We start from the raw sequence: 7847 nt of genomic DNA on the forward strand, positions 1-7847 counted from the left end.
TCCGTTATTAGAAAAAATAATTTTGAAAAAAAACAATTATAATAGTATCCTTTCATGAAAGCCAAGTGTGTAACCCTTTAAACATACAATGCAAATTGGACAAATTTCGAACAACCAACAAAAACAACAACAAAATTCCTGCACATTTATCTGGTTAAATAAATGCAGTAAAATCTATAAATAATTACACTATTATTGTTGCAGAAATTAGGACTCTAGAGAAGTCCAGTGTTTAGTTGAACTCAATAGAAATGATTGACGAGTTAAATAATTATACTGTGAGTAGATGTTTGTTGGTATTGCACCGATTAGTGGACATTGTTCATTAGTCTAAATTGGCAACACTGGCGCGTTTAGTACAAAAATTATGATTATTGTTTATTTTTCGTAGAATTTAGAATTTTAAACCGAAACATTCATTTGAAATTCGAGCAGCACAGATTTTATAAATTTCTAATAAAGTTAGGTAAGGATGAAAATAATATTGTTTTGGGGCAATTATAATTTTTATTGACTCGTTGTGGGTGGCGTTTGAACGCATTTAAATTAACTCAAATAATAGGAATGCTGTAGTTGTCTATAAGGAAACTGATGCATTGTTGTTTTCTTATTAAACAAACCAAAGGGTCGCTTGAGAGCATTTATACCCATTTATTGTCAATTCATTGTCATTTGGTTAGTTAGGTAATTAACATATAATTTTTTAAATTGAAAACATTTAGGTGTTAAATTTCCTAAAATCGCTCAATTATACTATTATTTGTCTGTTGGTCAATTTAGCTCTTAGTTGTTCAACTAAAAGTCACTTTGTCACATATTTATTCAATTAGTAGTTAATTTAGAGCTTAATTGTTCAATTAGGCTTCTGTTTGGACATAGTATAAAATGATATGGCAAGGTACTGTTGTTTGGAACTAGTAAAGCGCTTGTGAAATGATGATGGAAAAGAGAAAAATGAAGTCACTTTGCCGGAAGAAGACTTGCAAGGAATTAGCGAAGGCAAAATATAAGAAAATCTAACCTTTCCGTAAAGCAAAAAACCCCAAATTCGTCATTGGTGGTTTTCAGCTAATCTTCTTCATTTTAACTCCTTTTCAATTGACTTGAAGTAATTTTGGTTTTTTAATCGAAATTTTTGCTGACAACTCGAATATTATACTTTTACGACACTTTATTGTATATTTGGTGTACTCACAACGTCACATAAAGCATCGTAAAATCATAAAATCATAAATTTTTGTACTAGTTTAAAAAATTTGTTGTTGGATTGCGTACTAAAATAAGTTTAGGTAAATACAACTCTGAACGCTATGTTTCGTTACAACTTATAACTTTATGAGACTATTTGAAACCCCTGTTATGTTCTTATTCAAATGGTCACTTTACCCTCGTTGCGGCACGTCTTCCCATTATCCAATCGCCAAAATTTTTTGCAGAACATAATATTATACTCTAATGCAACTTTTGGGGGGGTGTGATGCCCTGTACGCTATATTTTTTTTGCTAATGCTTATTCATGAAATTCAATTTCTGCACAAAAGTTGAATAATCGTTTTAGTCGACACCCACTGACACCATAAGAATTCATTCAACATATCGCTTAATTGAGTTTCAAAAGAAGAATAGCGAAAAAAATTATGTAGCGGATACGCTAGTGAGCGAAAATTTAAAAAAAAAAACACGCATGTAGAGTCAAAACCGTGGATAGAGCGGCTAGTTCAAACAATATCGTAGTACTTATAATTATTTTAAAGTTTAGTCTATGACAAGTTCCATCTGACCAGTTGACAACGAAATCAACAAACAAACAAAAACAATTTTCACAAGAGGAAGTAGCAAAAATAATAACAAAAAAGTAACGGGAAATTGTAAATAAAACACAAAATATTTAATTTTTCATCAATATTTTTTTCGTCGTCTTCAAAGTAATCCTTACCAGATGCAATACACTTATGCCAACGATTTTTCCAGCCATCGAAAAACTTTTCATAAGCACTTTCTGGGATGGCCTGCAGCTCCTTCAGCGAATTTTGTTTTAGCTCTTCGATCGACTGAAAACGAGTTCCACGGAACGGTAATTTCAGTTTGGCGAACAAGAAAAAAAGCGCACGTAGCCAAATCTAATGAATTGGTCGATGGTATTCATTCCGTGTTTGACTTTAAATGCGGTCACAATCGTGGCTCCGGAACAAATTCATGCTCAGTCATGTCAAGTCAAGCTCAGAAACCCATGTCTCTTCGGCAGTTGTAATGTTAAAAATGGATAAAAACGAATCAATAGTCTGAGCCTATATACCTAATTAGAAAATTCCGAAATTTCGGTTGATACAGTAATTTCCGGCTTTCCAGTTATGTTTTAACAGATCATTTAGACCCATATGCGTGATATTTGTTGTTGTTGTTTTTAACTACTATCGACAACCATGTATGATTTTTGCTTAATAACCATAATAGCATTGAAAGAGGGCAGCGTTAATCCCGATTAACTGAACTAATCCCGATTAATTCAGGAGTTAGTGAAGATAACTCTGTTGCTAACTCCCATTTAGTTCTCAAAATTTTAGAGAGTTAGTTGCATTTTCGTTGGCTACGTGGTTAAAAATGGCCAATTTTATTCTATTATGAATGAAAAACAAGCAACACTGACAGCTGTATTATGTTAAGATGCAGTTTTAAAACTATCGTGTTGATGTAATAAAAAATGGTTTTGTAAAAATTGGTCGGCTAACAATCTTTATCTTCTATTCATTTTTATTGAAAATATTACAAAAATGACTATCAGCTGTTTGCGAGAGTTTCAAACTCGCATAGCTGCCGTCTGTCACCTACAAATTTGGATCTGGTTAAGTGCGCAGTTAATCCGGATTAACGCTGCCGTCTGTCGAGACTACAAGCTTTCAAATCGATTCGGCCATTGATCAATAGCAGCACGTAGAGTTTCTATTGGTATTGACGACGCTGTTCGAACCAAAGATTTTTTGAGACTTTCCGAATTTCTGTGAGGACCATATTCTGCAACTCTAACCACAAACTGTTGTCCGATGGATTCAAAGCTGCACTTCTAGGTGGCCAATCTTCTGTTGCTATGAAACCAGGAATATTGATTTTTAGCCACTGCTGGAGGATTTTTACCTTATGTGCTGAGGCAGAATCCAATGAAAGATTCCATGAAAGAGAGTATTGCTTAACTGCTTAACCATGTCTTATAAAACAACCTGTTTGTACTCTTTTTAACTCAGTTCAAAGCCCTTTTCATAGAAGTGAAGATGTGTAACTCCTTTATAGGAGATTCGCCATCAAACCATTACAGCAGATGGATGGTGGGACCTTGAAATAACATTTTTTCTTAATTTTTCGTGATTTTTGTTGCTTATTAAAAAATTCCCCAACAGTGAAAATTTACTCATCTGTAAAAAAGATACTTTCATGACAATTGAACATTTGCTTGAAGTATGTTGTCAGAAGATGACCGGTTGACCCTCAGAAAACGTTCATATAAACACTCTCTCGAATAAGTTTTGATCTGGTCGATATATCCATATTATAAGCGAATTTCTGCTAATGAGTTCGTGAACAGCTTTGTGGTTTTTATGTTTTATGACTATCGGACTTCCACTTCTCTTTTTGTCATCAATTGTAAAAGTTCGGGAAAAACGATCAATAGTGCAGTTGTGAATAAGCGAAAGAAAGCAATGAACTAGGGACCTATTTTGAGGGATTCTACTTTTTTACAGAAAAAACACAGAAACTTCAAATTTAATGGGGAATTTTCATTATCATTCTGTCATTCTTTATAGTTTATTTTTTGAAGATTATCTCTTTCAAATGTTGGTCACGGCTACGTCTCAGATGTTCCATCCGTTGAGTCCAATTTTCGATGACTCATTCGAACATTTTGTCCGGTAACTGCTGAATGACACATGTGATGTTTTGCTCCAAAGCCTGAATCGAAGCGGAATTATACATATGTATATATAGACTTTAGATTTTACATATCTCCAAAGGAAAAAGTCTATCCTTGTGATATCACATGATCTTAGTGGGCAATCGACCGTCCCAAAACGTGAAATTATCTGCTTATGAAGTGTTCTCTCCATTGATTGATGCCTTGTTGTCAAATATCGCGAAGATCACGAGCTTCAATTTCAGGCATCAAATATTCGGTTATCATGGCGCCATAACGGTCGCCATTGACTGTTACGTTCTCACCGATATCATTTTTGAAGAAATATAGGCCGATGATTCCACCGTTCCGCAAAACACACCAAAACGTTGTTTTTCCTGGATGATATGGCAGCTCTGAATTTTTTCAGGTTGCTCCTCGTCCCAAATGCGGCAATTTTGCTTGTTTACATACCCATTGAGCAAGAGACGGGCCCCATCGCTGAGCAAAATTTGGTTCAAAAACGTCGGATCTTCTTTGAACTTTTCAAGAGCAATATTTCGTATTCTTTCAATTTAAGATCCCTACGTAAAATGCGCAAAATCGGTCCATACGTCAGTCCGAGTTCCTGCGACCGGGGCGAATCGACTCTCCACTGTCTTCGTGTACACTCTTCGCTAAAGCTGCTATATTTTCTTCACTACTTGAAAAACATGGTCTATTTGGTAGAATATTATGCAATAATGAATGCTGGGTCTCAAGATGGGTGCCGGGTTGCGAATAGTACGCTCAGTAGGCCGATTATGTTGACCATAAGTTGAGCGAAGCGCGCCAAACGCACTCTTAACAGAACGTGAATTTTCGTAATAAAGTTGAACGATTTGTAAACGTTGTTCGGGCGTAAGTGTTTCATAATGAAATTTCAAACAATACTGAACAAAAATAACAAGACAGTTTGACATGACTCACACGTGATCTGTCAAAAAATACTATTGAAAAAAGTACCTCTGCTTGGATCACCTGCCCGTTATTTAGAAGAAAATAAATGTTGAACTTCCGTAAACCAATTTCTGTGGAGGCATATAGCCTGAACTCTCTTTTTATATTACGGTTAAAAGTGATACCAAAGTTTTAAGTTTTAAGAGGAACGCCAATTTGACTTTTAGGAAAAGAGAGTACTATGTTTTTTTATGATTTTGCCTTGCTATAAGTAATTTGCGTTGCAATCAAGAAAAATATCAATTATTGCATCCCATCAACAGCAAAAAGCTTCAGTGAACGCGTAAAAGAGGAAGCATGTCTTGTTGCCTCGCTTCACTGAGACTTCAAGCGGTGAAAAAATAACCACTACAATTTCTCGCAGTGTAAAGATAATCGCAATCAAAGGAATGCAGCCAAAAAGCAACAATAAAGCATTTATTAAGAAAGAATATACGCGCTTGTTTGTGTTATAAATAAATGAAATCTTCAAGAAAATAATCTTTTAAGCTTAATTCTATAGAAATTTACACAGCGACAGGGACAAACCGTTACCCACCGCCCACCGCGCGCAACAGCTGATGCCAGCAACACTAACAGCGGTAACAACAACAGCAAAAATCAAGTTAGACCGCATGAGCGCCAGAGCTCCACACCGCAGCCGGAGTCAACAAGAGTTGGTGGGAGGGGGCAGCGCCACAGCGGCAGAGCTGCAAAGCGGTAGCAATGCAAAGGAGATTTCTTCATTGTGTGCTTATTACGCTCAGCTCTATATGTAGATATATGTATATACGTATATTATATGAGTGTACCGCTTTGCGATCTGACAGTCACCGCGCAAGTGCAATTAACACGAATTCGCCAACAAGCAGCGGCGCGACTGCGGCTGAGCGGCGGCGCAGCGTCGAAGAACAATTAAATTGGATAACCGGTTCCAGCGTGCGGTTCATAGTACACACACTTGAGTGTATGTGTGTATATGCACAGTGCAAAGTTTGTTGCTTTCAAGCCGTGAGTAATATGTGTGCACGAGTGCGTATGTATGTACATGGCGGTGCATAAGTGGAGCGGTAGTGGAAATAAGCTAAATATCTGTGATAAAAAAATCATCATTGTGTGAATATGGCTGTGGTGTGGAAAATAAGCGAAATTAGAAGAATGCTAGCAGAAAGTACTTGAAAAGCGCTACTTGCAATTGAAATGAGAAAAAAAATTAAAAACTCTCTAAAGTGCTAACTCATACGAGGTCTATTCTTTAAGTCAGTGACTTTTGACTTTGTATCCCCTGAACTTGGTGTTAAGCTTGCCAAGGAGATTGGAGACAGAGTCTGTCAGTATTGGAGATATCAAACTGAATTTTTGCACCCGTCATTTTCTGTCTAAGAAGCTCCTTTTTTGTCGGAATTGCCGATATCCGACCACTATACCATATACATAGCTGCCATAAAACTTATCGATCAAAACCAAACCCTCGTATGGAAAACTTTCTATTTTACAAGATATATTCACGAAATTTGATATAGATTATTCTTCAAGCCAACACTGCAATGTCCGAACATATTGTTCAGTTGGAAGCACTATAGCATATAATTGCCATAAAAGCTTACCAATCATAGTCAGGATCAAGATCTTTTTATAAGAATTTCTATAAGAAATGCACCTATAAAGGCAACGTGTATAGTAACTTCAATATAACCGAAGCAAACGTTTTTGTTTGTTTTATATTGACTTGAGCAAATGTTGACAGTTTTGGGGGAATAAAATTCGATTACGATTGAGAAGAAGCTCGGCAGAAGCGATCATACTCTTGTGGAGAGGTTCACTTGTAGAGAAGTTCTAGCTTTTGACCCTTCAGACTGCTCTTGGTTTTTCCTGCACCTCCAATTCCTGTAGGACAAGTGAAGTAGCCAAGATCTCTTCTATTCCGAGATCTTGTTGCAGTCCGCGGGGTGGCGCTTCTTGAAACGAAGGAACATGCTTATCACGCCGTCTCACTGAACCTCGCGTACAGAAGATTCTCGGTCGTCTTATTGATTTGGAGGATGTAACTTTGGCCTGGATCATCGTTGATGGATTTCGTCGGTACCTTCGCTTTGGGCTCCGATAGAATACCCCAGCGGTCTACCACCTCCAGCTTTGCTGCTTTCCACGGGTTGGTTTGGAAGCGTTCTGACCGCTTACCCGTGTTAACGCCTTACCCGTGTTAACGTCGGGTCGTCATTGCATTTTAAAATTTTGACACCGCTAAGCCATCCTGCTTCATCAATTGACGGCATGGGTGCACTCGGTTCCCTCTTCTTTCTCGGAAAGAAGGCTTCCTCTAGCTTCATTACCACTATTTTCCACCGCTCCTGTGACATTTGTCCCAGCGACTTACGACGGTCAAATGCCGTTTCGCAATCTCATTGGCCGCCGCCGCTACCTTGGACATTGTCGGTTTGTCGTCCGCGTGCTTGACATCTAACTTCCCGGCGTCGTCTTTGCATTTACCTCTTTTCACCAATGTGCTTCTCAATGTGTTAAGCATACCGTGGATCCGAGACAATACACCAATTACGAGTGGCGAAGTGTGCCCGACCGTTCTTCACCTTCTCTCTAGCCCAAGCCAGCCGTTTCACCTCTTCTCCCTTCAGACCGTCGCTTTGTATCTCGCTTTTGCCCTCAATCTCTCCTTGCTTGGATTCTTCAGGGGCCCTCTTTTGTTGCCAAGCTTGGAACCCTCGGAGAGCGAAGAAGTTCATCTTCCCTTTCCGCGTGCGAGCATAAACAAATGATAACTTTCAGTAAAATAATCGATACAAATCATTAACTACTCCAATTAAATATCTCAGAAGGATCCAAAAACTTGTCTTTGTGACAAGCTGAAACTAAATATGGTTTCCAAAATGTTGAGAGGGCAGATAATGTAAAGTTTGAGTAAACACCCATTATTCTCACAAATCTTTTTTTGAGTTTTCTTACAATTCGGTTTTAAATCTGTATCCGG

This window comes from Bactrocera tryoni, chromosome 4 (assembly GCF_016617805.1).
Source record: "Bactrocera tryoni isolate S06 chromosome 4, CSIRO_BtryS06_freeze2, whole genome shotgun sequence".
Classification (NCBI taxonomy): domain Eukaryota; kingdom Metazoa; phylum Arthropoda; class Insecta; order Diptera; family Tephritidae; genus Bactrocera; species Bactrocera tryoni.